General features: G+C 40.5%; 1 protein-coding gene across 1 annotated transcript in view; it reads left to right on the forward strand.

Annotated features, from left to right (window-relative positions):
* LOC126608030 (small ribosomal subunit biogenesis GTPase RsgA 1, mitochondrial-like) overlaps window positions 1-13,327 on the forward strand; it is an 87,028-nt gene that overhangs the window by 65,699 nt on the left and 8,002 nt on the right. The gene's annotated exons all lie outside the window — the stretch shown is intronic.

The following is a 13,327-nucleotide window of genomic DNA, read 5'->3' on the forward strand; positions in this document are numbered from 1 at the left end:
AATGAACTTTGGCTAATTTTTTTCTTAAATTTACTTTTTAACTAATTTTTTTCTTAAATTTACTTTAAAAAAAAAAATTATATAGACTATCGTAAATTAATTTTATAAACATTTTAATCTAAAAATATTTAAATTCCGATAAATATTGAAAAATCACTAAATCGATACAAGAAACTTATGAAACACTATGGAAGAACATGAAAATTGTTTGTCCCATACTTGACCAATCCCGAAACTACCGAGTACCGGTCAACGTTATACCGTCAAGGACCAAGAAGAGTTTCCTTCCAACTAGGAGGCCAATCACTGCGAGACACGTGTCAACATCATAAGCCAATCATAGCACGACACTTGTCAACATCGGAAGCCAATCACAACACGACACGTGTCAATGTAAGAACAAAACTAGAAACTCTCTTCTATAAAAGGAGATCATTCTCCCACAATATTTCCTAATGTCATTTGTACTAAATCATTCACTAGTACTCATTAAAGGATAGCTTGAACCTATGTACTTGTGTAAACCCTTCACAATTAATGAGAACTCCTCTGCTCCGTAGACGTAGCCAATCTGGGTGAACCATGTACATCTTATGTTTGCTTCATTGTCCCTATCTATTTACATACTTATTCACATTAGTGACTGGAGCAATCTAGCGAAGGTCACAAACTTAACACTTTCTGTTGTACCAAAGTCCTCACTGATTTTGTGCATTAACATTTGGCGCCGTCTGTGGGAAAGACACTTATTCCCACTCTTCAGCTTTGTTAAGCTGGTTTCCACTATTCGTACATTCTTTTGACCAGGCATCCCTTTCCAACATGGGAGCGAATGAAGCTACAACACACAGAATGACACCCCTCTTGCACCTGGTGCGAAGCAACGAAAGAAGGAACAAAAGAAGTTTGCTCTTCAGGCTAAAGTCGATGAGCTGGAGGCTCGGAACAACAAGATATCGATGAAGAATGAGATACTCCAAGAGTAGTATGAGAAGGTCTTCGAGATGCTCCACGAGGCTAGATATACTAAAACACAATAGCTCATTACCCATGTAGAAGTTTACCATCAACTGGGTGCCCCCCAACACGGAGGGTCATTTGCCCTTGACATGGGTATTCCTGTTGAGGAGCGAGCTATTCATCGAAATAGCGACTAACATGAGACTTCTTTCAACCCAGCTGTTTCGACTTGAAGTAGGAGGAGTGAAGGAATGCACCTTCTTACATAAGGAGTGGAAGGATCGAAAGCCGTATTTCGCGACGGTCGAGACTTCCTAAAGCAACGTCGAGACAATCCCATCCATGTAAGCTCAAAGATCAATGACCCAAGGGTCTCTGAAAGACACGGTCCCCTCTCATGTCCCAGGTCCGCTACCAATTTGGGGAAGAGGCAACAAGTCCTAGAGAAACACGAAGGTATATGGGACTTAGAGATGTTCCGACAGACATACCTTGTAAGTCAATACGGCGAGTCCAGGGAAAAATCACATGCTCTTGATCAAACCTTCTTACTTCCAAGAGGAGATGGAGATTTATGAAAGAAAGCTCCAGTGGTACATGACTCTACTCATGACCCTCTTGTCCTACAGCTCCTTAAGGAATTAAACAAGTTGAAGGCCGAACGACAAGCTGAGATACCTGATTGGAACCAACCTAGGCATGACCCTCTTACAAGGAGGATCCTCGATACCCTCTCCAAGAAAAAACAAAGCAGAAGCTTGGCTTGCAACTCTATATTGGAAATGAGGACCCGATTGAACACCTTAACCTCTTTGAGTCTACCATGGCATACTGGATGCACACCGACGAAGAGTGATGTCTTCTCTTCCCTTCCACCCTCTCTGGCAGAGCTCTAAACTGGTATTGTCGTCTTCCACCTAAGACGGTAGACTCATTTGAGGAATTGAGGAACTGTTTGTTTCTCAACATATTTTCCAGACCGATCGCTTGCACTCTGCAGATGACTTGTACACTATTCGCTAGAAACCAGACGAGTCATTACGTATGTATGCTGGCTGCTTCAGCCATGAGTATTTCCGTTGTGCCGAGGCAGATGACAAGACTGCCCTTAAAGCCTTCACGGCAGGCCTACGTGACTGTTTCTTTAAGTACATAATCAATGCCAACACTTGGAAGACTTACTCTGAGGTAATGACGCATGCTTATAACCATGCCTCCGCCGAGGCAAGGACATACCAAGAGAAATCCCTAACTACCATCCCCTATCAGCAAGTAGGAAGTGGAAGTCAGACCCACCCAAATGAGAATACCTCAACCTTCCAAACGGCAGCGGTGCCTCCCCTACCTTACTTAATATTTTGCCAAGTCAACAGACATATCAATCTCAGGGAAAAATGAAAGATTTCCATCCTCACTAGTCTCATTTTAGTAAAAGGAGTAAGAGACACTATCGCGATAACCAAGGGTATCGCCACGATAATCCCTGACCCCAGACAGTCAACACAGTGGGTCAAGCACGTGTCAGGATAGGCCCTACCCCAAGGTATGAGGCATACACACATTTAAACGCCACATGTGTGGCCATTTACCCCAACATAGCACACCTGATACCGAAGCCAAAGCCGAGGCACCCGGGTTACAAGCCCACGAAGAACACTGGCACATTTTGCTGCTACCACGAGCATAACGGCCATGACGGCGAGAAGTGTATTACCCTTCGTGATCATATTGAAGTTTTGGCACGTGAAGGAAAAATTGATCAATTCATCTTTCACCCTCCAAGGGGTAACCGTAACCAACGTTAGGTGAATGTGATATATTCCATAAGTGGCGGCACACCCATATCTAAATCTTCCAACAAGGCTATGAAAAACAGCGAACGAGCTTTAAGGCCTGGCCACCAAGTGTTTCATGTGGAAGACATTAGAGGAGGCAAGTATCAAAAGCCTAACTGGGATCCAATATATTTCTACCTTAAGGAAGAAAGAGGTATCATCTACCTTCACAACGACCCACTGATCGTGGAAGCTCACATATTTAACTTTGAAGTACGACGAATCCTGGTAGACACGGGGGCTTTGGTCAATATCATGTTTGCTGAAACTTTCTGGGACTTAATGTAGTTGAACATTTGCTCGATCGCTCGATTTCTCCTCTGATAAGCTTCTCCGGTGATATCGTGCAACCTTTATGGAGCATACACTTACCTTTCACCATTGGTACAGGCCCTTACACAGCTACCATTACCACTAACTTCCTGGTGGTTGATTGCCCAACGACATACAATGTCATCTTGGGACGCACATGCATCAAATCTCAAGGCCATGGTATCCACATATATGTTGTTGATGAAATTTCCAACCCCCTATGGTAATGGTTATATTATAGGAGATTAACTTAGTGCATGATCATGTTACATCACTTCGGTCAAGCAACAACACTTGCATGTGCCCAAGGAAACCCTTTCTATACATGACCAGCCCAGACGAAGCCAACTTGGATATTCACGGTGGCAATAGTCAACCTGACGATCCTCGAGACAACTCTTTCACCCAGCAAGCACAACCCGCTGAAAAGTTGAAGAATGTTTCTATTTCAAAAGATTATCCAGATTGCATGGTGAAGATTGACACCACCTTGTCACCACCAATTCGGTTGACATTGATCTCTTTTTTGCAAGAGGACACTGAGGTCTTCGCCTGGTCATACGAGGACATGCCAAACATCTTTCCCGATATCATCTGTCATCGCTTAAGTATTGACCCCAAGACCAAGCCGGTGAGACAGAAGCGAAGATTTTATGACGCTGAATGGTACGAGGCAATGAAGGCAGAAGTTGAAAAACTCAAAGGTATAGGCTTCGTCTGCGAAGTCAATTATCCAACGTGGGTAGCAAATGTTATCCTTGTTAAGAAGAATCCGACCAAGGAAAGTCTCCTGTTTCAAAAGGTCTTGTGGAGAATATGTGTCGATTACACCAACCTAAACAAAGGATGCCCAAAGGATATCTTTCCTTTTCCTCTCATAGACAGACTTATAGACTCTATGGCAGGGTGTGAACTCCTAAGCTTCATGGATGCTTACTCAGGATACAACAAAATCCTCATGAACCCTCCGGACCAAGAACACACAGTCTTCACTACTGATAGGGGACTATATTGCTATAAAGTCATGCCCTTCAGCCTAAAGAATGCAGGAGTGACTTATCAGAAACTGGTCAATTTAATGTTCGCCGAACAGATTATGAAGAGCATGAAAGTTTACGTTGATGATATGCTAGTCAAGAGCAAACATGTTGACCAACACATCACCAACCTATCTGAAACTTTCACCATTCTAAAGAGGTATCGAATGAGGTTGAACCACAACAAATGTGCCTTCGGCGTAGGCTCTGGCAAATTCTTAGGCTTCATGATAAGCCAACGAGACATTGAGGCTAATCCTGAGAAGATCAAAGCAATCATCGACACGAAGGAACCAGTAACTTCAAAAGACATTCATAGCCTTACTAGCAAGGTGGCAGCCTTAACTAGGTTCATCTCTAAGGCCATAAACAGATGTGCTCATTTCTTTAAAGTACTTAAGAGAAGTAAGAAGTACATTACATGGACTGATGAATGTGCCGAGGCATTCAAAAACCTCAAAGGCTACATGAGTAAAACCCTTATACTCTCCAAACCTGAAGTTGGTGACACTCTTATTATCTATATGTTGGTATCGACTTCAGTAGTAAGTTCCGTTTTCATTTGAAATGATGGTAATGTCGAACGGCCTGTCTACTACGCTAGCAAAGCCTTACAAGATGCGGAGACACGATACTCCAACATTGAGAAATTGGCTCTAGCATTGGTCATGTCTGCTCGAAAACTTCGCCCTTATTTCCAAGCACACTCCATCATCGTGCTTACCAATTATCCTCTTCGACAGATACTCCAAAGTCCTAACACTTCCAGGCGAATGATCAAATGGGCGATAACATTGGGTGAGTTTGACATCTCATACCAACCAAAGCCAGCAGAGAAGGGCCAAGCAGTGGCAGACTTCATCGCCGACTTCACATATCCTGTTGACATTGTTTCTACGCCTAAAAAAGTGGTTTCATTACCCTCGGAAGCTTAGAAAATAGAACCAACAGCCCCAGCATGAAGTCTATATGTTGATGGCTCTTCTAACCAATAGGGTTGTGGAGTAGGACTAGTCCTTACGACCCCTAACAAAGTGGCGATGGAGTATGCTCTTCGTTTTAAATTCAAGGTGTCGAACAATGAGGCCGAATATGAAGTCTTCATAGCAGGCTTACGTTTGGCCAAACACCTTGGGGTTAAATGAATTGATATCTTCAGTGACTTCCAATTGGTGGTTAACCAGGTCACAAACAACTTTGACGCTAAAGATAGCTCTATGGCAGCATATCTGGCACAAACACAATTGTTGCTCAATCACTTCCACTACCAGATCACCCAAATTCCTCGAGCGGCAAACAGTCATGAAGATGCTTTGGCTCGCCTCACCGCAGCGGTGGAAGACAAGATTGGGAGAAAAATTCAGGTCGAATTGTTGGCAATACTAAGCACCATGGCTGCGGAAGTGTGCAACTTACAACAAGAGGATAGTTGGATTACCCTGATTTATAGATTCCTTACTCACGACACCCTTCCAAATGACAAAGTCCAAGCTAAGAAGATTCGATACAACGTTACCCGTTACTTGATCAATAATGACCAACTCTACAAACGGGGTTTTAACCTACCATACCTAAGATGCCTTACGTCCGCAGAGGCGGAAACTGTCATTCGGGAAATACATGAAGGAGTCTGCGGAGATCATGCTGGATCTCGATCTCTAGCACACAAGGCTTTTCGCCAAGGGTATTACTGGCCAACACTCCACCAAGATGCCATCAGAATATCCCGCTCATGTAATAAGTGTTAACGCTACGCAATTATTCCTCGCTCCCCTCCCGAGCCGATCACTCATCACTCCCCACCACAAAAGCTTTCCCTACAAAAGCTTCACCAACAAAAGCTTCATCAATGGAAGACAACTACAAATTCTCAAAAGCTTCACACTATTTTGATCAAAATAGTGTGAAGCAAAATCAATTCATGGTACCCAACAAAAGCTTTAACTCCAAAACTTCACCTACAAAAGCTTCAACACAAAAGCTTGACCTACAAAGCTTCAACTCCAAAGCTTCACTTACAAAGCTTCAACACAAAAGCTTCACCCACAAAAGCTTCACCTACAAAAACTTCACCCACAAAAGTTTCACCCACAAAAGCTTCAACACAAAAGTTTCACCTATAAAGCTTCACACACTCTTAATCAAGATAGTGTGAAGCAAAATCAATTCATGGTACCCAACAAAGCTTCAACCTCAAAGCTTCACCTACAAAGCTTCAACACCAAAGCTTCACCTACAAAACTTAATATATATATATATATATATATATATATATTCAAAAATTCGAAAAAAAAAATTGCCTAGGCTTCATCTTCTTTGGGCCTAACAACTTTCATGACAAATATATATGAAGGATGAGTTTTGGGCTACCACTTAGAAAGGAAATGCCTCATTCGTCAACTCTCTCTACCAGAAATTTGGGGGACTCCTACCATATGCTACTGCACCTTGATACTCGGAAGTTTCACGACCACTCAGTGACTTGGATTTTTTAAGTCTCCAACCGAGAAGTTTTCCTCACTCGGAAAATTAAAGGAGCACTACCTCAGCATACATGCTTCACTCACAAAGCTTCAACATACAAGCTTCAACAAAAGAAAAAATTCAAAGAACTTAGTGAAGAAGGCTTTGGTGTATTTAACACAATACATTGAAATGAAGCAAAGCTTATTTATTGATATCTCCGATAAGTTACAAATATGTATATATACATGAATCAAAATAAATAAACAAGAAGAGCCTTCACAAAGGTTGCTTAGGAGAAGTCTCAGCAATCGGCAGAGCCCTAGAAAGATGAGGCATCAGAGGGTGATCATTCGGAGCTTCAGTACTGGATAGAACCCCAAAAGGATGAGGCATCAGAGGTTGATCATTTGGAGCTTCATTACGCGATACAGCCCCAGAAGACGAAGGTAATAAATGCATTTGGAACAAACCCACAAACCTCTGATGATCAAGTAAAATCTGACCATCAGATTCCTGCATCTGGTCAAGCTTCCTCTTCATGTTTGTAGCATAGTTATGTGCGAGCATGTGCAACTGTTTATTCTCATGCTTGAGCCTTATAATCTCCTGTTTGAGACTTATCACTTCAGCTTCTAATTATTCAACTTGGCGGGTTCGAGCAAATAGGCGTTGGGCCATATTAGACACAGAACCTGCACACTGAACACTGAGAGCCAAAGAATCCTTGACAGCCAACTCATAAGACCGTTTGGAAAGTAGTCTGTTATCTTTGGGAGTGAGAAGGTTCCTGGCCACCACTGTAGCGGTCATATCATTCTTCATTACAAAGTCTCCGACGGTAAAATGACCAGTAGGGGATAAGAATGATGGGTGACATATGTTGTCTTGAGGAGGCATGGCTGCCTCTTCACCAAAGTTCAAGTCAAAACGACGGTTGGATGGGCCAGACATTTTTAGAAATGATGAAGGAGAAATGAGGTCCAATAAATCTCTGAAGTACGAAAATAAAAGGAAAATTCCTACAAGCAATAACTCTCTAAACGTACTTCTTGCACACAATTGGTGCCCTATAAAAGAAAGGGCAGCATGGCTGTTTGTTCAAAAATCTAGAAGGCACCACTTTTCGGATTTCGAGAAGCAGATTTTCCTAAGTAAAATATGTCAACAATCCCTACACTCAACATTAGCTCCTCGGGTACCATAGATAACTTTGCCAAAGATATTTGACAAAGTTTAGACACATAAATTTTGAAGGTCTAACTATCCTACCATTACCCACAAGGGAAAAGGAACAACACCACTGCTTGATAACTGGAAAGTCCCTATGTGTGTCAACCTCCGTGCTCCGTGGCAAGAGAGATTGGCAAAAATGCCCAACCTTTACTCACATCGAGAAAACACTCCCAACATGATTACTTTCTCAAAAATCGAAGAGGCACCGCTCCCCGAATCTCGAGAGCCAGACTCTCACCAGGATTGCTTTCTCAAAAATCGAAGAGGCACTACTATTCGAATCTCGAGAGCCAGACTCCCACCAGGATTACTTTCTCAAAAATCGAAGAGGCACCGCTCCCCGAATCTCGAGAGCCAGACTCTCACCAGGATTACTTTCTCAAAAATCGAAGAGGCACTACTATTCGAATCTCGAGAGCCAGACTCCCACCAGGATTACTTTCTCAAAAATAGAAAAGGCACCGCTATTCAAATCTCGAGAGCCAGACTCCTACCAGGATCGCTTTCTAAAAAATCGAAGAGGCACCACTCTCTAAATCTCGAGAGCCAGATCCCCAATAGGATTGCTTGTTCAAAAATCGAAGAGGTAACGCTCTCCGAATCTCGAGAGCCAGATCCCCAACAAGATTGCTTGTTCAAAAACCGAAGAGGTACCATTCTCCGAACTTCGAGAGCCAGATTTCCTTGGATAAAATTTGTCTGCAATCTTCACACGCAACTTCAGCTTTCCAGATACCACAGACCACTTTTTTCAAAGTGCTCTGACAAAGTTAAAACACGTGAAGCTTGCAGCTCCCACTGCATTGCTATGACCAAGAAGGGTAAAGGAATAACATTACTACTTGTTGTTAGGGAGACTCTTATATATGTCGACCTCTATCCTTCACGGACAGGCAGACCTGCAAAAATGCTCAACCCTTCCTCATATCTGAGAGGGCATTCCCAACGAAGCCTTTCGAAATACTCAGCTTATTTTCCCCCCGATAATACCTCTGCAAACAAGTCACACCAGAGCAAGAGTATCTCATATCATCAGGGTTAAAAACAAGATTATCCCATATCATGCTTTTTCCCTGTCTTTTCGTTTGACCTTATTCTTACCTGCAAGACAATGAGAAAGAGAGCAATCAGTTAGCACTTGGAATCAAGCTTCCAGTCAGGAAATGACTACCTGGAACTCTTTGCCTGATTACTAGCCTGGCATTGCTTTCGAGTACTCATCTTCAACATCTTATGCTTCCAGAAAAGATACCACATCTGCCTAAGGAACAAATAGGGCAAGTGAAAAGGATACAAGGAAGCATGTGGAGATAAGCGCAACAGAACATGTGCCGATTCATCTTTTACTTTGTCAACAGTAAAAGTATCCCATATCATCAAGGTCGAACGCACTCTTGATTTGATGGACTTGTTTTGACCTTCAAATTCTTGAGTCGACCTTATACTCTGGAGGAAACCAAAAAACCCTTCAGCCGAGTTCAAGAATAAGCATGTGAAAAGTTATTTCTTTAAAAGCAAAAGTATTTCATATCTTATCTTATCTTTTTTCTTCTCTTTATCCTTCCTACTGCCTGCAAGATAGGGAGAATGAGAACAATCAGCTGGAACTCAAAATCAAACTTCTGATCTGGGACTGATTACTGGGAGCTCTGATTGCTTACCTTGTCTGTCACCTCTTTCGGCAGATCTCCTAGCTCAGTGACTTGGAGGACTCCTATTACATGGTTTGTATCACGCTTGACCAAGCCTGAAACTACAAGTAAGTTTTAAGTGAAATTGATACATTACCTTGTGCATCTCCACCGATTAAAGATACCACCCCTGGATTGAGGAATAGTACTTCCAGAGAATATGTCACATCTACCTATGAGACAAATAAGGCAAGTGAAGACGATACCACACTTCGGTACTTAGAAGTTTCGTGATTACTCAACGACTTGGATCTTGCAAGTCCCCAACCGAGGAGCTTCACTCACTCGGGAACTTAGGGGAGCACTGTTTGTACTATACTTGACCAATCTTAAAACTACCGAGCACCGGTCAACGTTATATCGGCAAGGACCCAAAAGAGTTTCCCTCCAACCAGAAGGCCAATCATTGCGCGACACGTGTCAACATCAGAAACCAATCATATCACGACACGTGTCAACATCGGAAGCCAATCACAACACGACACGTGTCAATGTCAAAACAAAGCTAAAAACTCTCTTCTATAAAAGGAGATCATTCTCTCACAATATTTCATAATGTCATTTATACTAAATCATTCACTAGTACTCACTAAAGGAGAGCTTGAACCTATGTACTTGTGTAAACCTTTCATAATTAATGAGAACTCCTCTACTCCGTGGATGTAGCCAATTTGGGTGAACCACGTACATCTTGTGTTTGCTTCTTTGTCCCTATCCATTTACATACTTATCCACACTAGTGACCAGAGCAATCTAGCGAATGTCACAAACTTAACACTTTCTGTTGTACCAAAGTCCTCACTGATTTTGTGCATCAACAAAAATCATGATAGAGATGTATAAACACAAAATACATAAAACACACATAACACATATGAAGCACATACAAAACCTTTTTATTTTGATTTGTGCCAACTACACCATCTTCGCTAACAGAAACTCATGCCAATCATAAAGCAACATCTTCCTCACAAGTTCAATTACGACCTCTAATATGCTCTCTTACCATGTTGAATAGTTTGGAAATGGTAGAAAGAAAAATTGGAAGAATTGTAGGAGAAATTTGAGTTTTGTGTGGATGTTTGAACAAATACATAGGTATTTATAGAGTTTTTGGGTGAATTTTGAGTTAAATAATTTTTTTTTATTATTTTAGCTGTTGAATTTAAATTTGGACCGTTAGATCTTTTTTTTACCGTTAGATTTGATTATATTTGATCTCAACCGTTGGATTCAATGTATTTTAAAATAACATTTTTTTAAAAACAAAATTCGAATTTGGACCGTTGGATCAACCAACGGTCCAAAAATGTGAGATGTCTGATGAACAAAAGAGCCGTTGGGCTCATAATTGTGGCCAACAGTGGCCCGGATAGTGGGTCCCACCCTATCAGGCACTGAAGGCTGACGCCCGCGTGTGCAGGTCACCAAGCCTAGAGTGGGTTGGGCTTGGGCACGTCCACACGTTTTTGGGCTATTTCTTGGGGGGTATTTGGCCTTCGTTTGGCATTTGGCTTTTAACCCAAAGATTTGGCTTGGGTTGGGGGAGGGAATAAGTGGGGAAATTTGGCAAATAGCCAAAGGTTGTGTTTAGTCTAAGGGGTGAGAGAGTGAGTTAAGTCTCATAATGAGCTAGTCATGATAATTTAGTTCGAATTTGCCTTTAGCAGAATTGAACTAAAGATCTCTTACTTACAAATAAAAAAAATATTACTAAACCGTACTATTAAGTGGTAATATAAAAAGTATTTTTAAATGTGTGGCCGACGCCTACCGACACAGCCGTCGAATCGAAGGTTGAATTTAGTAATTTAATTTAGCTGGGTTTTAAGTTTAAACAAAGCTGAATATTGTTAACCACAAGTGTGGATAATTAGACATGTCGGAGTTAATGCATTCCAGCTGCCTTGTATAGATTCTGGACCGTTGGCTTTTATTTTCACAAGCTAAAATATTGTCCAAGCCTCCAAGGTGACAACCCGGCAGTTTCATGGTGGGCACCCACTGTTGTGTTTCATGATAAGTTTTCAGTGTGGCCGTCACACTGTCAATAACATTCAAGGTCTAAAATATCGATGATATTGAAAATATCGGTAGTCCAAAAATACGGAAATTTTGATGGAAATATCGGGATATTATCGATATCGATAAAAATTGAATAAAAATCACAGAAATTGTAAGAAAAACTTGGAAATTTTTATTGAAACTTTGTAGGATGTTTATTTAGTCAATTATCTATTAGTTTATCATAAAAAAATTGGAAGGAAATGCATTGCACGATGAATTTAACTGATTTAAGTTGATTATATAGCGAGCTGACAAACATTGTGAGTGTATAAGATATGTAGTAATTAATGAAAGAAGTTTAAACACACCATAATCATTTATATATAATGAATTAGTACAATATTTTACACTTTATACATTGCATGGTAAGATACATGAGTGACTTAGTACCATATAGAGTTCCTATCAAGGTCTAAAATATCGATGATATCGGAAATATCGGTAGTCCAAAAACACGAAAATTTCGATGGAAATATCGGGATAATATCGATATTTACCATTGTATGTGTTATGCACAGTTATTTAGTAATCTTATATGCTTTTGTAAAAATAGTAAAACATTATTGACTCTGTTAAAAAGAGTCGTAGAAGGTGAGGGGGTTTTTGTGAAAACCTTGTTCGGAGAAAATTAATTGTGAAAACTTCCAAACAAGGAAAAAAGCACCCCGCTCTCCTTACAATTGCAAAACTAGTTATTAGAAAGAAAAAAACCTCTCGCACGCACCGCATAACAAGCGTCTTGTATGCCACCATATTCGACTCTTTTGGCATAACACTTACAATATACCAATATACCATCAAATTTCAAATATCGTACACCAATATACCATCAACAGTCAATGCTGGTGAGTTCACTACCTAAATCGCTTCCAAACAATTTGTTTCAGTCGCTATAAGGGAGAAAATCTTCATGAGTTGGAAACAATCCAGCCTTGAGTGCGTGCAACTCTATAACAAAAACTGATAATTGCTCACCATGAGCAAACGTATCGATCATGTTGTACACCCATATTATAACTTATAACACGAAAATAATTATCATAATACCAGTATGTGTTTGTCACACTCAAAATTCTCTCATGTTTGATGAGAATAAATATATCTTCAAACACACGCCATCATCAACCTACGACATACACATCATGTGATCGTTGCCCTTAATGAGTATAAGGCAAAAAGAATACATTGAAAAGGGACGGTCGTTGATGGTCTTCTTGGATTTTTTTTTTGAATTTATTATTAATATGGAAGGGTTCGAAATTATTAAAATAATTTATAAAAGATGGAGTTTCGAACCCAAAACGCATGGATGAAAAGTTGGAAATCTAACACCTATTCACTAAGATATTAGACAATATGCATCTTCTTGGATCTTCAAACGTGAAGTTGTTTTTCGATAAATCTACAAAAAAAAACAAAACAAAAGGCTTGGATTCGTGATTGTGATTTTGATTTTGAGGTGGGATAGAATTCCAAATTGTGGGTTCGACGTGAAACCCACGTGAAACCCATTTGGCCTTACTTCAAAATACAGATTTTGTGAACTGTTATTTTTAAATATAGCGTAAAATTCTTGTGTGTACTCGATATGTTACTACACAATATTATTATTCTACGTGTTATATACGTTAGTGAACGGCATTCAATAACATCGAGTAACATTTTTAAAGATGAATAATATATATTAACTGTTAACAAGATGGAAATGGTCCTTAGCTTGGGCATG

The sequence above is a fragment of the Malus sylvestris genome, chromosome 16, assembly GCF_916048215.2.
Source record: "Malus sylvestris chromosome 16, drMalSylv7.2, whole genome shotgun sequence".
NCBI classification, from domain to species: domain Eukaryota; kingdom Viridiplantae; phylum Streptophyta; class Magnoliopsida; order Rosales; family Rosaceae; genus Malus; species Malus sylvestris.